A 23,414-nucleotide genomic window follows, 5' to 3' on the forward strand; every position below is an offset into this window, starting at 1 on the left:
GCACTTCCCTTTCGTGTGGCTAGTCCCAAAATGCCTCCACTTTCCCCCTGGCTCGCTGCAAGGCCGGATAGGAAGCAAGCCAAGCTGCTCTGGCAGGAGAACACCTCAGTCCACTTTCAATTAAAAAAACAAAACAAAACTCTCCGGACAGCCTGTCTCTCATTCCCGCTCAGTCCCCAACCAGACCCGTGAGGCCAATGCGTCTCTGGATTCTCCCAGGCTTGCGATCACAGACTCTGCGGTTGAACCGGGCCCTGTGTCTTTGTACCCCTCCCCAAAAATGCAAGCCGGCAAGCAGACAGGTCTCTGCCCGGTGTTGTCCAGTTTTGCTTATACGGGAAGCGGAAGCGGGGAAGCTGCTGGCCCGTGCTGGTGGCCACTGGAGCCGCTGGGTGCCCAAGCTCCTGTGGTAGACCTCTCTGGTGTTGGTCTCAGACCGATGGCTCTGGACCCCAGCCATAGAGGCAGCACCAGGGCCACCTGGCCTTGGGCACCAGCCCCCGTCGCTGCTTTGTCTTTACTCCGGTCCCAAGACCCCACTGACCTGCTGCTTTCTGGTGTTTCAGTGTCCGTCACAATCTCTGTTCTTTTAATTTCACAAATGCTGGATAACTGATGGATTAGTGCGCTGCTTTTCTATAGATCTGCCAGGATTTTCACCCACGAGTGCGGGAGCTAGAATCCGCTCCCTCTTACTCCGACGCCATCTTCACAGGAAACCCCAATTTGTCACTCTTTGTTACTGATCTTTTTTATTTTACAGTACTATTTTGACTATATATTAAATAAAACTTTCAGTTATTTCTTGAAGAATGAGCATGTACTGATTCACAGTATTTTTTTTCTCATCAGAATTTTTCAAGCAATCTATAATCATTATTAAAGTGTGTTAATAGTTTTGAATCTTGGCTAGATTCAGACCTTACTCCCTTAGGCACTGTGGATAAGCACTTCCTTCTTAAAGATTATGGTCCCTTTTCTAGCAGACATGTGACTTTCCTTTCCAAAGGCCATTACCACCTAGGTTCTGTTTAAGGCTTTATTATCCTTTCTAGATTAAAGAGGGAAAGGAGAGGGAAACCTGGAGTTTGAGGTCACTGACACAAAGATTGTCTTTCTGCCATGGATGATCAGAAGCATAGTTTGAGCCTGTGCAGTCTCTTGCCCTTAGGGAAGAGAGAGTCATACTTTATCTTTGTGCTGGGGATTCTCCCCCAGGTCCATTTACCACCTTTCTCTGCCCAGCTCTGCTCTGAGCACTGGGAGCCTGACCTCTCTATAAGCCACATTATTTGAGGCTCCTATGTCCTCCGGCATCCAGTTGGAAGAAGAGGGAGCAATAGGAGAAAGAAGAGTGGATATTTACTTCTTCTTCATACCTTCTCCCATCTCTGGTTAAAGAGAAAATCCAAAGGAAGAAGAAAACAGGAAATATTACATTTTTAGAAATGACCACAATGAGATTTTATTTACCCTAAATATAATGAAATATGCTTTAAAACCTGTGTTTATTTTATTTTATTTATTTATTTATCTTTAGAGGGGAAGGGAAGGAGAGAGGGAGAGAAACATCAATGTATGGTTGCCTTTTGTGCGTCCCCTGCTGGGAACTGGCCTGCAGGGAACCTGCCTGCAACCCTGGCATGTGCCCTGACTGGGAATCAAACTGCGATTGCCTCGTTCACAGGCCCGAGCTCAATCCACTGAGCTACACCCACCAGGGCTTCTTTTTTAAAATTATTTATTTATTTATTTTTAGACAGAGGGTAAGGTAAAAAAGAGAGAAAGATGTATCAATGTTTGGTTGCCTCTCACACAACCCCTACTGGGGACCTGGCCTGCCGCCCAGGCATGTGCCTTGATTGGGAATCGAACCAGTGACCTTGTGGTTTGCAGGCCAGTGTTCAGTGCACTAAGCCACACCAGCCTGGGCTATGCTATATTTCTAATGAACCAAATAATGACACATGCCGATATAACAATAATAATGATAATACTGCTGTGAGAAACTGTATTTTTTTACTGCATTTTGGATTATTTTTCAGTAAGCATTTCTAGAAGCAGAATTATCAGGTTAAAGGCTGTGAATATTTTCCTGTTCTTGGTACACAATGCCAAGTCCTTTTCTAGGTTGGTTGTACCAATTCACACCATACCAACTGTTATGAAAGCCCCAGACTCAACACATCATTAATAGCATATGAATTTCTAATATTTTTAATTTCATAAACAAAATGGTATATTATAGCTGTTTAATTGACTTTTCTTTCATTACATATAAGTATGAAATTTTTCACATGTTTGTCATTTATACTGTACAAAATTACCTATTCTTTTATTTTACTCATGTGTCTTAAGCATTCTAATGTATCAATTTTTAATAATTTAAAGTTATAATTTTTGGAACTCTTATTTTCCCATACATTTTATTTTTTAGAATGTTATTTTTTTAAGATTTTATTTATTTATCTTTAGAGAGGAAGAGAAGGAGAGAAACACCAATGTGTGGTTGCCTCTCATGAGTCCCCTGCCAGGAACTGGCCCACAACCCAGGCATGTGCCCTGACTGGGAATAGAACCTGAATCGTATGGTTTGAAGGCCCATGCTCAATCCACTGAGCTATGCCAGCCAGGGCTTTAGTATGTTATTTTTAAGCATAGAGATAAAAGTTTTTTAACTAAAAAATACTTATGTTTTCTTTCTGATTTTTCTATTATGCTTATAAAATGTCCTCTTGATTTATTTCCAAATATTATGAGTTAGTTCTTTTACATTTAATTCTAAATTTACCTAAAATTTATATAAGGTTTTAGCAAAGAAGAATCTGTATTTCCCCTAAATAGCTTGCAAACTTTCTCAAAACTTTTATTGAATTATCCATCTTCTACCTACTAATCTGTGAAGATGCTTCTCTCATCAAATGTTGTTTTCAACATTTGAAAGGTATAAGCACAAACATTTGAAAGGTATAAGTGCACCATGTAGCTATTTTGCTACACCTATATATTTTATGCCTTAACCACTCTGTTTTAAATGATGTAGCTTTATGCCATTATGAGAAAGAACAAAGTAGGAGGGATCACAATACCTGATATCAAACTGTATTACAAGGCCACTGTAATCAACCCAGCCTGGTAGTGGCATAAAAACAGGCACATAGAACAATGGAACAAAACAAAGAGCCAGGAAATAAACCCAATTCTCTACAGTCAATTAATATTTGACAAAAGGGGCAGTAACATCAAATGGAGTAAAGATAGCCTCTTCAACAAATGGTGCTGGGAGAACTGGACAGCTATGTGCAAAAAAATGAAACTTGAGCACCAACTTACACCATACACCAAAATAAATTCAAGGTGGATAAAAGACTTAAATATAAGCCATGACACCATTAAAGTCCTAGAGCAGAACATTGGCAGGAAAATCTCAGATATTACACGCAGCAACATTTTTACTGGTATGCCCCCTAGAGCAAAGAATATAAAGGAAAGAATAAACAAATGGGATCTCATCAAAATAAAAAGCTTCTGCGTGGATACAGAAAACAGTATTAAATTAGCAAGACAACCAACTGTATGGGAAAACTATTTGCCAATGATAACTCAGACAAAGTTTTAATCTCCAAAATATACAAAGAACTTACATGACTCCACTCTAAGAAGACAACTAACCCAATTTAAAAAAATGAGAAAAGGACTTGAACAGACACTTCTCCAAGGAGGACATACAGAATATTCAGAGACTCATGAAAAGATGCTCAATATCGCTAGCTATCAGAGAGATGCAAATTAAAACCACAATGAGATACCACTTTACACCAGTCAGGATGGCTATCATAAACAAAGCAACAAACAACAAATGTTGAAGAGGGTGTGGGGGAAAGGGGACCTTAGTTCACTGTTGGTGGGATTACAGACTGGTACAACCATTATGGAAAACAGTATGGAATTTTCTCAGAAAAATAAAAATGGACCTGCCTTTTGACCCAGCAATTCCACTGCTAGGATTATATCCTAAGAATCCTAAAACACCAATCTCAAAGAATTTATGCACCACAATGTTCATAGCAGCACAATTTACAATAGCCAAGAGCTGGAACCAACCTAGGTGCCCATCAGTAAATGAATGGATCCAAAAATTGTGGTACATATACACAATGGAATTCTATGCAGCAGAGAGAAAGAAGGAGCTACTACCCTTTGCAACAGCATGGATGGCACTGGAAAGTATTATGCTGAGTGAAATAAGCCAGGTGTTGAAAGACAAATACCATATGATCTCACCTTTAACAGGAAGCTAAACAACAAAACAACCACGCAAGCAGAATAAAAAGAAACACACTGAAATAGAGAACAAGGGGACAGTGACCAGAGGGAAGAGGGAAGGGAATTTAAGGGGAAAAAGGGGGAGGGATTTAGAGGAACAAGTATAAAGGACACAGGGACAATAACTAAGGGGGTGGAGATGGGAGGGAGGTGGGGATTACAGGGTGGGGTGGGCTTGGATGGTAGAAATAGACAGAAAACCATACTTGAAAAATAATTAACTAAAAAGAGAAAATAAAAAATTTAAAAATAAAATAAAATAAATGATGTAGCCTTAAAGTATATGTTTACATTTTATAGGGAATCTCCTCTCACTGGCTCAAAAGTACCTGCCTTTTTCTTTCTTTCAGGTGAACTTTATTTTTTTTTTAATTTTTAAAAAATTTTATTTAGTTATTTTTCAAGTACAGTTTTTTGTCTATTTCTCCCATCCCAGCCCCCCTCCCGCCCCATGTTCCCCACCTCCCTCCCAGTTCCTCCCCACCCTAGTCCTCATCCCGGTGTCTTTCATACTAAGGCTCCACCCCTCATACATAACAGGCATGAACAGACCAAATCATTATGGCTCAAGAACAGCTCAAAGCCCCAGAGCCAATAATTCTAAGCAACCAAGAAATAGCCAACCTATCAGATGCACAGTTCAAAACACTGGTGATCAGGATGCTCACAGAACTGGTTGATTTTAGTCACAAATTAGAGGAACATATGAAGGCTAAACTAATTGAAATGAAGGAAAATGCACAGGAAACCAATACTGATGGAAAGGAAACTGGAACTCAAATGAAAGGAGTGGACCAGAAGGAAGAAAAAAATGACCAGACAGAAGAGAATGAAGAAACAAGAATTCAAAAAAATGAGGAGAGGCTTAGGAACCTCCAGGACATCTTTAAATATTCCAACATTTGAATTATAGGGGTACCAGAAGGGAAAGAGGAAGAGTGACAAGTGGAAAAGTTATTTGAACAAATAATAAAGGAGAACTTTCCCACTCGGGCAAAGGAAATAGACTTCCAGGAAATCCAGGAAGCTCACAGAGTCCCAAAGAAGTTGGACCCAAGAAGGAATACACCAAGGCATATCATCATTATATTAGCCAAGATTAAAATGAAAGAGAGAATCCTAGAAGCAGCAAGAGATAAGGGGACAGTCACCTACAAAGGAGTTCCCATCAGACTGTCAGCAGATTTCTCAAAAGAGACCTTACAGGCAAGAAGGGGCTGTAAAGGAGTATTCCAAGTCATGAAAACCAAAGACCTACAACTGAGATTGCTCTATCCAGCAAAGCTTTCATTTAAAATGGAAGGACATTTAAAGTGCTTCTCAGATAAGATCAAATTCAAGGAGTTCATCATCACCAAGCCCTTATTATATGAAATGTTAAAGGGACTTATCTAAGAAAAAGAAGATAAAAAGTATGAACAGTGAAAGCACAGCAAACTCACAATTATTTACAACCACACCTAAAACAAAAGCAAACTAAGAGGACAGCTAGATCAGGAGTGGAACCATAGAAATGGAGATCACATGGAGGGTTAGCAAAAGGGGAGTGAGAGGAGGAGAAGTGGGGAGAAGGTACAGAGGATAAGTAGCATAGACGGTGGAGAGAAAATAGACAGGGGGCAGGGAAAGAATAGTAAGGGAAATATAGAACCTAAAGAACTTGTGACACGTGGACATAAACTAAAGGTGGGGGGAGAATGGTGGTGGAGGGAGTGTGCAGTGTGGAGAGGAATGAAGGGGGGAAATAGGACAACTGTAATGGAATAATCAATAAAATATATTTTTTAAAAATCAACAAAATTTGGAAATATTTGTGGTATGTTTTCTATGTGTCAGGTCCTGTGATTAGTATTTATATGGATTAACTCACTTAAACCACACCATTATCCTTTCAGAAAGTTGTTATTATTTCCATTTGGAGAGAAGGAGAAGGTTAAGTAAGTTCTTTGCTGCAATTCTCACAGGTAGGAAGTTGGAACTGTGGTATAAGCCCTGGCAGATGAATACCTGAGCTCTCAGTTTTCATTACTCAATATAATGTCCTGCTTTCTGTCCTCCAAGTTCAGCATGGAGCCAGTCTTTGAATCTCCCTGTTTTCTGCCCTCTCTATTTAATTACTCAAGTCCCATTGATTCTAATTTGGCTCTCAAAACCACCCATTCTTGGCTCTCACATCTCCTTTCTCTCCACGTCTGGGCTTGTACCAGTCCTCGTCTAATCTGTGCTCCACTACTGCAACTGTCTCTCTGCCTTAGTCTCCCCACTCCAATCGGTCCTCTGCACAGGCACTGGAAAAGAACCCAATCAGTTTCACCTAACAACAGCAGAGATGTGACCACATCACTCCCCACTGATGTTAGAATAAAATTTCAAACCTTGAAAACGATATTCAGAGTTCTTTGTGTTCAGGTTCCAACCTAACTCTCCAGCTTGAATTTTTTGTATTCCCTCCTACCAGCCTATGTCCTGAGATTACCAATAATTACTACTGAAGCCAGAGACTTCTGACTGCTCAAATTCTTCCCTCTATTTGGAATGTTCTTTCTTCTATCCTACCTCTTATTCCCATTTTCTGCTAGTCTAAAAGCCTACACTTTTTTCAAGACTTTGTTGAAGCATCTCCTTTGCAATGCTTCCTTGACTTCTTGAGTTGGAAATACTTGCAGTACTGTTATAGGACTGTCTGTACAGGTCCAAATTTCTTAATGCACAGTTCAGAAAGGCAAATGCTCTGAAAATCAGAACTTCTTTTTGTAATTTTGGTGCAAACTTTTTGGTAACATAATCTATCTAATCTAAACTGACATGGAACAATTCATAGTCAGTGTAAAAATTCATACTTCACTTTAGAAATATTTATTTCAAGCCCTGGCTGGTATAGCTCAGTGGATTGAGCGCGGGCCTGCAAACCAGACAATTGCGGTTCGATTCCCAGTCAGGGCACATACCGGGGTTGCAGGCTGGTTCCCTGCAGGCCAGCTCCCAGCAGGGGACGCATGAAAGGCAACCATACATTGATGTTTCTCTCCCTCTCTCCTTCCTTTCCCCTCTAAAGATAAATAAATAAAATCTTTAAAAAAAAGAAATATTTATTTCATTTGAGAAATACAAATTGGGGAAGAGGGAAGATGGCAACAGGAAGAACTGAGCAGATTCCATTTCCCCATACACATGGGAGAAAATCCTGGCTGATCTACAGAGGAACAGTGCAAACACCCAACAGGTCCCCCGGCATATGTGAAAATAAGAGACCCTATAATTACAAGTCCATTTATAGACATTTCTAGAATTAAAACATCTTTGTGGGATCTCTCACTCACTCAATACCATCACCATCAAAATCATCAACAAAATTTGCAAATATTTGTGATATGTTTCCTATGTGTCAGGTCCTGTGAAATTGTGTCCTGTGACACAATTCCTGTGTCAAAAATTGTAATGGACACTGAAAAACCAGATGGTAAGGAGACAGCTGAAGGACAGTAGGGTCTCAGGGACTGGAGCAAAGACAGGAGCAGCAGCGGCCTTGCCTGGTGCCCAGTGCATCTACCATGGACTTTTTGGGAGCCCCTGGCCTACCAAAGGGTTCTTGGGAGAGAGCTGGGTAATCAGCTCCCTCCCTACCCAGCCAAGCAACATTGGGCACCAGGAGAGACATGTTTGTTTGAGCTTGCAGAGAGGGTACTAAGGACAAAGGGCCATGATCAATCACGGAGTCTGTGGTCGCCAGCTTGGAAGAATTGAGAGGTGCAGTGTCAGGCTCTGACTCTGATAATCACTGCTCTGGCTGGGGGATTAGGCTGTGCTGAGAGGCAGACTTTCTTAAGAAGATATTTTTTGGAAAGTAAACTGAAGGATTCTCCTGTGACAGCTGCTTGGCCTGCTCCCCAATCAGCCTGGCAGTGATCCAGAGGTTGGGTGGAAGCCCTTGTGTTACCCCACAGAACTGGAAAGGGTTCATGTGAGATTCCACAGGACCCAGGCAGCCTGGCTCGGGCAAGCGTGCCCTCACCCCAGCCCACTGCAAGGACCCCAGGGAAAGTGCTCTGAAGAGGACCTAGATCCCCTTAGTGGGGCACTGGGGAGAGGTAGCAGGTTAGCTCTTGGGAGAGCACTTGCAAAAAGACCACACAAATTGCCATTCAGCCTGCTACAGCCAGAAAAACTGGTTTGGCCAGTTTGAAACCAACAAGAGATTTTTTAAAAGTAATCTTTCATATTTTTAATTTTTATTATTGTTTTATTTCTCAATACTTTTCCCCTCTCTTTTCTTCTTTCCTGTTCTTTTCTTTCTTTCCTTCCTTCCTTCCCTCCTTCCTTTTTCCTTCCTTTCTTCCTTCCTTCCTTCCTTCCTTTCTTTCTTCCTTCCTTCCTTCCTTCCTTCCTTCCTTCCTTCCTTCCTTCCTTTCTTTCTTTCTTTCTTTCTTTCTTTCTTTCTTTCTTTCTTTCTTTCTTTCTTTCTTTCTTTCTTTCTTTTCTTCCAAACTCATCACTTCTTATTCCCTTATCCTGCATTTTTCTTTTACCCACAAGTGACACAACTTGGAACAGCAAAAAGACCAGAGTTGAACCCAAAGAGAGGGAATCCCAACAGTAAAAACAGACAGACAAATTTCACTTTGCTATAGCAGAGAAGCCACAAGTTGCTGCATATTTGAACTATTATTATTTTTTCATTATTCTCACTTCTTTTATATTTTAATAGTATCTTTGTATTCCTCCTCTTTCTGTATAGGCTTCTTTGCCTTGGCTGTTTATATTATATCATTTGACAGATTTCCCCTGTTCTGTCCTCCACAGTGTATTGCTAATTTTCTATACTTCATGCCACTTGTTTTTGTTTAGCACACTACCCAAAGTTTTATACCCCCTATTCATGTTATCCAGATCACATACAGTCTGTCACATGATTGTTGCTCTATATTATTGTAAATGATAGCTGTTCTATACAACTGTAAATATTTCACAACACCCCTCCCGGATCTTTGCCCACTTCACCATTTCCTGAACTCTATTACTGTAGTGGTTAACTCTATTCTCTCACACACTATACCTATTTACTATCATTTACTCTCACCTTACCTCAGAATCTGACCTCCCAAAACAGCACTGCTTTCTACATCCAACTCACAAGCCTTCCCTCTCCAACAAGAGACTTATCTTTTTTCCATCCTTTCTTAAAAGTGGCAAGTTGGGTTCAAGGTTACAGTTGACACTATTCATAGTATAAAGATCTATCTCTTCTCTACCACGTGCTACTGTAAATATCATAAAATACTCTCCTGCTGTCATAAACCATTTTGTCTCCCCTCCAACTGATCACACACACACACACACAAAGGAGTAGGTGGAAGTGGAGAAAACCAGGATACCCACTGGAAGAAGAAACCCAACAACAAAGGAACCACAAACAGATAACAACAGAAGAAGGTGAAGGAGGGAGTACAAACCACAAACTTCAATACAAACTTCAATACAAGACCTATCTGGAAATACAACTAAATAGTGGAGAAACTTACCCAGTACAAACAACTGAACAAGAGCAAAAGAGAATCCTCAAAACCTTATACAAATGGAAGAACTAGCTTCACCACAATCTTCCCTCACAAGTACAACAAATTAAAACAAGTGGTGGACAAAGGGACCATCAGTTAACCAGCTGCTGGGAAGGACCCACCAAAGAAAGACCCCAAAACAACCAAAACCCAAAGACAAATGCAGAGCCAACTTAAATGTCAGCCCAAGACAAGTGAGCTTGGGAGATCAAGGAGAATAAATCACCAAAGTTCACAGATATTACACCACAGAAGTTCACACCATAAACCCAAGAAGCCAGAACAAATCAATTGAAGAAGCTGAATCTAACAAGAAGAGTCTCACAAACAATGGGAAGACAAAGAAAAAAATCCCCAAATGAAAGGAAAGGAGGAAGCCTCAGAAAAAATGCTAAATGAAATAGAGGCAAATCAGCTACAGATATTGAATTCAAAGCAATGGTTATCAGAAATCTCAATGAGCTCACAGAGAATTAACAAAATACTACAGAGAAACAACAATGAATTCACTGGAAACTATGTCAACATGAAAGAAACCAGAAACCATCAGCAAGGGCCAAGAATAAGTGAACAATACAATTTCTGAATTTAACAACACAGTAGAAGGAATCAAAAGCAGGATAAATGAAGCTGAAGGTTGGATCAATGATTTGGAGGACAAAGAAGAAAAAAACACCCAGAAAGAGCAAGAAAAGGAAAAGAGGCTCAGAAAGAATGAAGAGTGATTAAGAGAAATGCAAGATAATGTGAAACATAATAATATCCAAATAATAGGGATACCAGAAGGAGAAGAAGAAAAAGGGATAGAAAAATCTATTTGAAAAAGTCATGATGGGAAACTTCTCTAATATGATGAGAGAAAAGTTACACAAATCCAGGAAACACAGAGTACCAATCAAGAGGAACTCAAAGAGGCCCACTTCATCATTAAAATAGCAAAATTCCAAGACAAAGAGAGAATCTTAAAGGCAGAAAGGGAAAAAAAGGAAGTAACATACAAGGGAGCCATGATCAAGGTTAGCTCCTGACTTCTCAATGGAAATACTCCAAAAAAGAAGAGAATGGCAAGAAATTTTCCAAGTAATGACAACCTGAGACCTGCAAACATGGCTAATTTACCCAGCAAGGCTCTCAATCAAGATAGAACACCAAATAAAGAGCTTCCAAGACAAAAGAAGTCTAAAAGAATACTCCTCCAACAAACCACCTCTGCAAGAGATGCTAAAAGAACTGCTATAAGGAAAGGAAGAAAAACAGAGAGACAGAGAGGAACACACACACACAAAAATGGCAATGAATAAGTGCCTATCAATAATAACCTAAAACATAAATGGATGAAATGCTCCAATCAAAAGACACAGAATAGCAGACTAGAGAAGAAAGCTGCCTACATATGCTGCCTACAAGAGACCCACCTCAGGACAAAAGACCTACACGGACTAAAAGTAAAGGGCTAGAAACAAATTTTCCAAGCAAACAGACAAGAAAAAAAAAGCTGGGGTAGCAATACTCGTATTAGACAAAATGGACTTCAAAAACAGGGCCATAAATAGAGACCCAGAAGGTCATGTCATAATATTCAAGGGAAGAATCCACCAAGAAGACATAAACATCATAAATATATGTGCACCCAACATAGGAGCTCCCAAATATATTAAGAAAATCTTAGAAGACTTCAAGAAAGATATTGACAACAGCACAATTGAACTTGAGGATTTTAACACCCCACTGTCAAAAATGGACAGATCTTCCAAACAAAATATCAACAAAGATATTGTGGCATTAAACAACAACCTAGATGAAATGGACTTAATTGATATATATAGAGCCCTTCATCCCAAAGAAGCTAAATACACATTCTTTACAAATGCATATGGAACATTTTCTAAGATAGACCACATGATAGGAGACAAAACAAGCCTCAACAAATTCAGGAAAATTGAAATTTTACCAAGCATTTTCTCTGACCACAAGAGACTGAAATTGGAAACCAACCCCAAAGGAAAAAACCCAAAACACCCAAAATCATGGAGATTGAATAGCATGCTATTAAACAATGAATGGGTCAAGAATGAAATTAGGGAAGAAATCAAAAAGTTTCTGGAAACAAATAAAAACGATCTCACAACAACCCAAAACTTATGGGCCACAGCAAAGGCAGTCCTGAGAGGGAAGTTTATAGCAATACAGGCCTACCTAAAGAAGATAGAAACATTTCAAACAAACAATCTAACCCTACACCTACAAGAACTCAAGGGACAAAACAAAGACAGCCCAGAGCAAGTAGAAAAAAGAAAATAACCAAGATCAGAGCAGAATTAAATGACATAGAGACTAAAAGCACAATTGTAAGGATCAATGAATCCAGGAGCAGGTTCTTTGAAAAGACAAACAAAATCAATGAGCCTTAAAGTAGGCTCATCAAGAGAATAAGAGAGAGGACAAAAATAAACACAATCAGAAATGAAAGAAGACAGATTACAACTGACACCACAGAAATACAAAGGATTGGAAGAAATTACTATGAAGTATTGTATGCCAAGAAATTTGAAAGCCTAGGTGAAATGGCAAAATTTCTAGAAAAATACAATGTTACAAAATTCAATAAAAAAGCAAAATGCCTGAACAGACCAATAACAGCAGATAAAATTGAAGCAGATATGAAAAAACCCTCATCACACAAAAGCCCTGGACCAAATGGTTTCACAGTAGAATTCTACAAAGCATTTAAGGAAGAGCTAACCCCTATTCTTCACAGACTATTCCAAAAAATCCAAAAGGATGGAAGACTCCCAAACTCTTTTTATGAAGCCAGCATCATCCTAACTCCAAAACCAGATAAAGATTCAACAAAGAAAGAAAACTTCAGGCCAATATCACTGATGAACATAGACACCAAAATTCTCAACAAAATATTGGCAAACAACATCCAACAATGTATTAAAAAGATCATACACCATGACCAAGTGGGATTCATCCCAGGGATGCAAGGATGGTTCAATATTCACAAATCAGTAAATGTAATACATCACATCAACAGAAGCAAAGACAAAAATCACATGATCATATCAATAGATGGGGAGAAAGCTTTTGATAAAGTACAACACCCATTTATGATAAAACCAACCAGAAAGTGGGAATAGAGGGAGCATTCCTCAAGATAATAAAGACTATATATGAGAGATCTACAGCCAACATCATGCTCAATGGGCAAAAATTAAAATCTTTTCCACTAAGATCAGGAACAAGACAAGGTTGTCCACTTTCACCACTTCTATTCAATATACTATTGGAAATTTTAGGCACAGCGATCAGACAAGAAAATAAAATAAAAGGCATCTGATTAGAAAGGAGGAAACAAAATTGTCACTGTTTCCAGATGACAGGAGAGTGTACATGGAAAATCCTATAGACTACCAAAAAACTGCTCAAAGTAATAAATGAATTTGGCAAAAAAGCAAGATACAAAGTCAATATCCAGAAATCAAAGGCATTTTTGTATAATAACAATAATTCAACAGAAGCAGAAATCAAGAAAAAAATCCCATTCAATATAGCAAAAACAAAAATAAAATATCCGGGAATAAACCTAACCAAGGAGGTAAAAGACCTGTATGCAGAAAACTACACAGCCCTGAAGAAAGAAATCAGGGAAGACACAAACAAATGGAAACATATACCTTGTTCATGGATTGGAAGAATTAAAATCATCAAAATGTCCATACTACCCAAAGCAATTTATAGATTTAATGCAATACCTATTAAAGTACCAATGGCATATTTCACAGACATAAAACAAACACTTCAAAAGCTTATGTGGAACCATAAACGACCACAAATAGCAGCCACAATTTTGAGAAAGAAGAACAAAGTAGGAGGGATCACAATACCTGATATCAAATTGTATTAGAAGGCCACTGTAATCAACACAGCCTGGTAGTGGCGTAAAAACAGGCACATAGAACAATGGAACAAAACAAAGAGCCGAGAAATAAACCCAATTCTCTACAGTCAATTAATATTTGACAAAAGGGGCAGTAACATAAAATGGAGTAAAGATAGCCTCTTCAACAAATGGTGCTGGGAGAACTGGACAGCTACATGCAAAAAAATGAAACTTGAGCACCAACTTACACCATACACCAAAATAAATTCAAGGTGGATAAAAGACTTAAATATAAGCCATGACACCATTAAAGTCCTAGAGCAGAACATTGGTTGAAAAATCTCAGATATTTCACGCAGCAACATTTTTACTAATATGTCCCCTAGAGCAAGGGACATAAAGGGAAGAATAAACAAGTGGGATCTCATCAAAATAAAAAGCTTCCACGTGGCTAAAGAAAACAGTGTTAAAATAAAAAGAGAAACACTGTATGGGAAAACATATTTGCCAATGATACCTCTGATAAGGGTTTAATCTCCAAAATATACAAAGAACTTACACGACTCCCCTCTAAGAAGACAAGCAACTCAATTAAAAAGTGGGCAAAGTTTACAATAGCCAAGAGCTGGAAGCAACCTAGGTGCCCATTTTTAAATGAATGGATCAAAAAATTAGGGTACATATACACAATGGAATTCTATGCAGCAGAAAGAAAGGAGGAGTTCCTACCCTTTGCAACAGCATGGATGAAACTGGAAAGCATTATGCTGAGTGAAATAAGCCAGGCATTGAAAGACAAACACCATATGATCTCACCTTTAACAGGAACCTAAACAACAAAACAAACAAGCAAGCAAAACAACAACAAAAAAAGACACTGAAATAGACAACAGAGGGACAGTGACCAGAGGGAAGAGAAAAGGGAATATCAGGGGGAAAAAAGGGAAGGATTTACAGGAACTAGTATAAAGGACACATGGACAACAACTAAGGGGCATGCAAATGGAAGGTAGGTGGGTGGCACGGGGGGGTGGGCTGGGATGGGAGTAAAAGACAAAATACTGTAGTTGAAAAATAATTAAATAAAAAATTTAAATAAAAAATAAAATGGCTAAAGAAAAAGTGGGCAAAGTACTTAAACAGACATTTCTCCAAGGAGGACATACAGAGGATCCAGAGACACGTGGAAAGATGCTCAATATCACTAGCTATCAGAGAGATGCAAATTAAAACCACAATGAGATACCACCTCACACCAGTCAGAATGGCCATCGTAAACAAAGCAACAAACAACAAATGTTGGAGAGGTTTTGGGGAAAGGGGACCCTAGTTCACTATTGGTGGGATTGCAGACTGGTACAACCACTATGGAAAACAGTATGAAATTTTCTAATAAAACTGAAAATAGATATGGCTTTTGACCCAACAATTCCACTGCTAGGAGGTTATCCTAAGAAGCCTGAAACACCAGTGCAAAAGAATCTATGCACCCCAATGTTCATAGCAGCACAATTTACAATAGCCAAGAGTTGGAAGCAAGCTAGGTGCCTATCAGTAAATGAATGGACAAAAAAAACTATGGTACATTTACTCAATGGAATTTTGTGCAGCAGAAAGAAAGAAGGAGCTCCTACCCTTTGCAACAGCATGGATGGAACTGGAAAGCATTATGCTGAATAAAATAAGCCAGGTGGTGAAAGACAAATACCATGTGATCTCACTTTTAACAGGGACCTGAACAACAAATGAAACAAGCAAACAAAATATAACCAAAGACACTGAAATAAAGAACAGGCTGACAGGGACCAGAGAGGAGAGAGGAGGGAATTACAGGGGAAAAGGGGAAGGATTCACAGGAACAAGTATAAAGGACACATGGACAAAAACTAACAGCGGTGGAAATGGGAGGGAGGTGGGGACCACTGGAGGGGTGGGTTGGGATGGGAGTAAAACACAGGAAACTGTACTTGAACAATAATTAAATTTAAAAATTAAGAAAAAGAAATACAAATTGGGTGTGATCACTGTATGCTGCCCCAGATTCCTGCTGGAGATATTACATAAAATATAGTATATGTACAATATTGCCTGCCACTCTAGATTCCATAATACCTCTGGCCTCAAGGGTTTTGGATGTGATAATGTGTATCTATACCTAGTGCTTATCACAGTATTTGGTATTGAAGTTGTTATTGTTCATCTCACCAGTGACATAAGGGCAGGGATTATGACATTTTCAGCAAATCAGGCACATGTGTGACTGACATTACCATGTATTTCATGTAAGCAATGAGGGGCATCATATATAAATTCTTTTTCAGGTTTGAGATTGTATAGTTCCCACACCTGCCCAGGACAGCTCCTTCAATCCGTAGTCTTAATCTCACCCCTTCTTTAGACTTGGTTGCTTGCTTTAATTATCCCCTATATGCTCTACCTTACCCATTAGCTCTTTTCATTCCATCTATAAGAAAGTCCAAGTCTTCCACCTCAGGACAAAAGACCATCACAGACTAAAAGTGAAAGGCTGGAAACAAATTTTCCAAGCAAATGGACAAGAAAAAAAAGCTGGGGTAGCAATTCTCATATCAGACAAATAGACTTCAAAAAAAGGGCCATAAAGAGTGACCCAGAAGGTCACTTCATAATACTCAAGGGAAGAATCCACCAAGAAGACATTAACATCATAAATATATATGCACCCAACATAGGAGCACCAAAATATATTAAGAAAATCTTAGAGGAATTCAAGAAAGATATAGACAGCAACACAATTATAGTGGGGGATTTTAACACCCCACTATCAAAAATGGACAGATCTTCCAAACAAAATATCAACAAAGACATTGCGGCATTAAACAACACCCTTGATGAAATGGACCTAACTGATATATACAGAGCTCTTCACCCCAAAGAAGCTAAATACACATTCTTTTCAAATGCACATGGAACATTCTCAAAGATAGACCACATGATAGGGCGCAAAACAAGCCTCAACAAATTCAAGAATATTGAAATCATACCAAGCATTTTCTCTGACCATAAGGGACTGAAACTGGAAACCAACCCCAAAGGAAAAAACCCAAAACACCCAAAATCATGGAGACTGAATGGTATGCTATTAAAAAATGAATGGGTCAAGAATGAAATTAGGGAAGAAATCAAAAAGTTTCTGGAAACAAATGAAAATGATTTCATAACAACCCAAAACTTATGGGATACAGCCAAGGCAGTCCTGAGAGGGAAGTTTATAGCAATACAGGCCTACCTAAAGAAAACAGAAACATTTCAAACAAATGACCTTACTCTACGCCTGCAAGAACTCGAGGAACAACAACGAAAACAGCCCAAAGCAAGTAGAAGGAAGGAAATAACCAAGATCAGAGCAGAACTAAATGACATAGAGACTAAAAGTACAATTCTAAGGATCAATGAATCCAGGAGTTGGTTCTTTGAAAAAATAAACAAAATAGACAAGCCTTTAAGTAGGCTCATCAAGAAAAGAAGGGAACGGACACAAATAAACACAATCAGAAATGAAAGAGGAGAGATTACAACTGATACCACAGAAATAGAGAGGATTGTAAGAAATTACTATGAAGAACTGTATACCAAGAAATTTGAGAACCTAGGGGAAATGGACACATTTCTAGAAAAATATAATCTCCCAAAACTCAATGAAAAATAAGTAGAACACCTGAATAGACCAATAACAGCAAAAGAAATTGAAGCAGTAATCAAAAAACTCCCATCACACAAAAGCCCTGGACCAGATGGATTCACAGGAGAATTCTACAAAGCATTTAAGGAAGAGCTAACCCCCATTCTTCACAGACTATTCCAAAAAATCCAAAAGGATGGAAAACTCCCTAACTCCTTTTATGAAGCCAGCATCATCCTAATTCCAAAACCAGATAGAGATATAACAAAGAAAGAAAACTTCAGGCCAATATGGCTGATGAACATAGACGCTAAAATCCTCAACAAAATATTAGCAAATAGCATCCAACAATATATCCAAAAGATTATACACCATGACCAAGTGGGATTCATCCCAGGGATGCAAGGATGGTTCAACATTCGCAAAACAGTAAATGTAATTCATCACATAAACAAAAACAAAGACAAAAACCACATGATCATATCAATAGACACAAAAAGCTTTCGATAAGGTACAACACCCATTTATGATAAAAACACTCAGCAAAATGGGAATAGAGGGAACATTCCTCAATATACTAAAGGCCACATATGAGAGACCTACAGCCAATATCATACTCAATGGGCAAAAACTAAAAGCTTTTCCACTAAGATCAGGAACAAGACAAGGATGTCCACTTTCACCACTTCTATTCAATATAGTATTAGAACTTTTGGCCACAGCAATCAGGCAGGAAAAGGAAATAAAAGGCATCCAAATAGGAAAGGAGGAAACAAAATTTCCTCCTTCCTCTGTTTGCAGATGACATGATAGTGTACATGGAAAATCCTATAGACTCTCCCCAAAAACTGCTCAAAGTAATAAATGAATTTGGCAAAACAGCAGGATACAAAGTCAATATCCAGAAATCAAAGGCATTTTTGTATACAAACAATGAATCAGCAGAAGCAGAAATCAAGGAAAAAATCCCATTCGATATAGCAAAAAGAAAAATAAAATATCTGGGAATAAACCTAACCAAAGAGGTAAAAGACCTGTATGCAGAAAACTACACAGCACTGAAGAAAGAAATCAGGGAAGACACAAACAAATGGAAACATATACCTTGTTCATGGATTGGAAGAATTAACATCATCAAAATGTCCATACTACCCAAAGCAATATACAGATTCAATGCAATACCTATTAAAGTACCAATGGCGTATTTCACAGACATAGAACAAACACTTCAAAAATTTATATGGAATCATAAACGAGCCCGAATAGCAGCTGCTCTTTTGAGAAAGAAGAACAAAGTAGGAGGGATCACAATACCTGATATCAAACTGTATTACAAAGCCACTGTAATCAAAACAGCCTGGTACTGGCATAAAAACAGGCACATAGACCAATGGAACAGAACAGAGAGCCCAGAAATCAACGCAACCCTCTACAGTCAATTAATATTCGACAAAGGGGGCAGTAACATAAAATGGAGTAAAGATAGCCTCTTCAGCAAATGGTGTTGGGAGAACTGGACAGCTATGTGCAAAAAAATGAAACTTGAGCACCAACTTACACCATACACCAAAATAAATTCAAGGTGGATAAAAGACTTAAATATAAGCCATGACACCATTAAAGTCCTAGAGGAGAACATTGGCAAGAAAATCTCACATATTCCACGCAGCAACATTTTTACGGATATGTGCCCTAGAGCAAGGAATATAAAGGAAAGAATAAACAAATGGGACCTCATCAAAATAAAAAGCTTCTGCATGGCTAAAGAAAACAGTATTAAATTAAAAAGACAACCAACTGTATGGGAAAACATATTTGCCAATGATACCTCAGACAAAGATTTAACCTCCAAAATATACAAAGAACTTACAAGACTCCACTCTAGGAAGACATCGAACCGAATTAAAAAATGGGAAAAGGACTTGAACAGACACTTCTCTAAAGAGGACATACAGAATATCCAGAGACACATGAAGAGGTGCTCAATATCGTTAGCTATCAGAGAGATGCAAATTAAAACCACAATGAGATACCACTTTACACCAGTCAGGATGGCTATAATAGACAACGCAACAAACAACAAATGTTGGAGAGGGTGTGGGGAAAAGGGGACCTTAGTTCACTGTTGGTGGGATTACAGACTGGTACAACCATTATGGAAAACAGTATGGAATTTTCTCAGAAAAATAAAAATCGACCTGCCTTTTGACCCAGCAATTCCACTGCTAGGATTATACCCCAAGAATCCTAAAACATCAATTTCAAAGAACCTATGCACCACAATGTTCATAGCAGCACAATTTACAATAGCCAAGAGTTGGAAGCAACCTAGGTGCCCATCAGTAAATGAATGGATCAAAAAATTGTGGTACATATACACCATGGAATTCTATGCAGCAGAGAGAAAGAAGGAGCTACTACCTTTTGCAACAACATGGATGGAACTGGAAAGCATTATGCTGAGTGAAATAGGCCAGGCATTGAAGGACAAATACCATATGATCTCACCTTTGACAGGAAGCTAAAGAATAAAACAAACAAGCAAACAGAATAAAAACAAAGACACTGAAATAGAGAACAAGTGGGCAGCAACCAGAGGGGAGAGGGAAGGGAACTTAAGGGGAAAACGGGGGAGGGATTTTGAGGAACAAGTATGAAAGACACAGAGATGAGGACTGGGGGGGGGGGAATGGGAGGGAGGGGGGAGACCGGGCGGGGGGGGGTGGGGTGGGATGGGAGAAATAGATAAAAAAAAATGTACTTGAAAAGTAACTAAATAAAATTTAATATTAAAAAAAAAGAAAGAAAGAAAGTCCAAGTCTTCCCACAATATTTTTAAAACTTCTTTATCCACAATAATATACATACATACATATATACATATATACATTAAAGGAGAGTTCTTCCTTATAATAATAAACCAACTAATAAATGCAGAAGGGACAGTTTTTTAAGGAAAATGTCACATTTTATAAACATAGTAATAATTGATTCAGGCAAAACTGCATACTAAAACTAGTAGGTCATTATCTAATTGGAGACAGGATATTTACATAGTCTCAAAGTATGTGTTCACAAATTACTAATTATAGAAGGAAAATGAGGGAAAAACATAGTAGGCATCACCTTGCCAAGTTATCTAAGTTCATACCCCTAATAAGGGGACTAAACATATTGCATGCCTCCTTATATTATGCCCTGAGAAGGACATAACATCACTTCTCAGGTATCCCTGAAAAAAATTAGTGAACTTGATCAAATTTTGAATAAGTATTATAAAACCCACATTGAGAGATATTCTGTGAAATAATTAATCTGTGTTCCTCAAAAATGTTAATCTCATGAAAGACAAAGAAAGATTTAGGAATTGTTTCAGATTCAAGGCAACCAAAGAAATGTACAGTCTTGATTTGGATGCAGAATGGGGGAAAATACCTATTAAGGATATTTTGCAAATAATTACTAAAATTTAAATATGAAATGTAGTTAGGTAACAGTATTATTTCTATGTGACATTTCTCATTCTGATCCTTGTATTGTTGTTATGGAAAATAATAGCCTTGTTCTTAGGAAATACATGCTGAAATACTGAGAGGTAGAGGGGGCATGATGCCTGTAACTAAAATTATTTTAAAAGATAGAGAAAGAAAAAGGATGTGAAAGCAATGAAGTAAAATGTTAACAAACGGTGTATGGTGAATGTGGTAAATGGGGGCTCTCTGTACTCTTTTTGCAACCTTCCTGCAAGTTTGAAATTGTATGTGAATAAAACATCACCAAACATTCCTTAGACTATAGCTCCACCTACAGCTAGCAACCAACTTGTTTCTCTCTTCTCCTATGATCTCAATCTTATACTGACTCCACTCCCTAATTTTGTGTTCATATAAATTACCTCTTCTTATTTCTCATCCATCTTGAACTCCTTTGAGCTTTAAAAAATTCCCAATTGTCCTGTAAAATATTAATTTCCTATGGATTCCACAATATAAGTCTCTCTTATTTTCACCCTACTTTTCTCATCTTTCTTGGTACATTCACTGGCTACTTATCAGGTGATTGTCCCACAAGACATCTTCACTTTCTTCTCTTGCCATTCACCATTCTCTCCCTAGGCATTTCATCCATTTCCACTGTTCTCTCCCAAGCAGTTATATCCAGCCTGGTTTTCTTCCACATTCCAAAACCACATTATCAAGAGCCAAATTATACACTTCTTATAGATGTTCTCAATTTTACCAAAATACAACTTATCATCTCTCTCCCTTCAAACCTTCTTCTGTAGTCCATATCCCAATCACTAAAATCCATAACCACTCAATTTAGCTTGGGATTGCAAGATTGCTTTAACTCCTCTCCCTTCCTTACTTTACCACCTCATCCTCTCCCCTACTCTTGGCCTTCAAAGGGGCTGGGCCTGGGTGACTACTGGAAACCTACTCAAGTGGCTGGTATTAGGGATATCATCCAGACCCTCTCTGGACTGTGGCCCAAATCCCTAGCATTAGAATGAAAACCCTTCCCAATCCAGGGACACCCTGTCTTCTTGCTTCACCCCTAGTGCTTCTCCAGCACTCCTCATGCTCCATTTATACTCAGCTCTTCCTGGATGCCAGGCAAATCATGCTGTCTACTCTTTTACTCTTCTTCACATGCTGTTCTCTCTCCTCTAATTCCCTGCCTGATGATCCAATCCTCCTCAAAGATTGCTGACATAATTAAGCCTTGTCCCTCCTGCTAAATTTAATTAAACAAGATTTAATTTAATTTTCTGAATTCCCACTGCACTTGATTTAAACTTCTCTTTTAGTGGTATCTTCAAATGAAAGTATAGCCTAGTTAATGGTGTACATACCTGTCCCTCTACACTTTAAACTCCCAGAAGACAGGGCTATGTGTGATTCATTTTTTTATTTCCAGAAACTCTCAAGCCTATGGTATGCTCCCAAAAGATGTTTAAAAGAATGTTCATTTCTGCATGCTACCATTATGCTAGTTACCCTGAGACGTTTCTAACAAAGTCTGCTGATTTTAGCTCTTTACTCCTTTCTCTTCTGCTCAATTGTGGCACCATACATAAAGTCTTGGCTTCCACTTTGGTTCTTACCTCTGTCCAGTGTTATGCTGAGTGCTAGTCAGGCATCCTGCACTATCCTGATGCCCCATCTCTTTCTTTCTTGCCCTCTTTTCCAGAACCTGAGCTTCTGGGGGAAGATGAAAAGAACATCTAGTAGAAACCCTTAAATTTGCAGATAAGAAAATTGAGACTCAAAGCAGTGAACACACTTGTCTCAGGCCACCTAAGCAGCTGAAAGCAGCCTTTTAAGTCCACTTTTTCCACATTACAGCGCCTCTGTGAAAAGAGGTTTAGGACTGCAGGCCAAGATGGAGGCATAGGTGGAAACACTGTGCCTCCTTGCACAAACAAAATTAAGGACCACAAAGATTTAGAAACAAAAACACAACCAAAACAGACAGAGAATTGAACTGTATGTAAGTCCAACAACCATTCAACCAGACTGGTAAGAGGGGCAGAGTGGGTGGCCAGCAGAGAGGGGTCGAGGCAGGAAAATACCATGGCTGTCAGACCCGGGAGCACAGGCAGCTCAGGGCTGACAATTGTCACACATTTGCGTGCGGATAAACTAGGCAAAAATGGGCAGCAAGGCAGACTGCACAACCCAGGACTCCAGCAATGGGAAATAAAGCCTAAAAGCACTGATTGGAAAGGTGATGGGAGATACACCTAGCCTCACAGGAGAGTTCACTGGAGACCCACAGGGTCCTAGAATGTACACAAGCCCACCCACCTGGGAACAAGCATCAGAAGGGCCCAATTTGCTTGTGGGAAGCGGCAGAGGAGACTGAAATCTGAGAGAGAGCAGAACAAGCACCATTGATCCCTCTCTGACCCCACCCCTACATACAGCATCATAACCCAGGGACTGGGTCTCCCCACCCAGGTGAACATCTAAGGCTCCACCCC

The sequence above is a fragment of the Artibeus jamaicensis genome, unplaced genomic scaffold (assembly GCF_021234435.1).
Source record: "Artibeus jamaicensis isolate MK-2021 breed Jamaican fruit bat unplaced genomic scaffold, CSHL_Jam_final contig_320, whole genome shotgun sequence".
Taxonomy (NCBI): domain Eukaryota; kingdom Metazoa; phylum Chordata; class Mammalia; order Chiroptera; family Phyllostomidae; genus Artibeus; species Artibeus jamaicensis.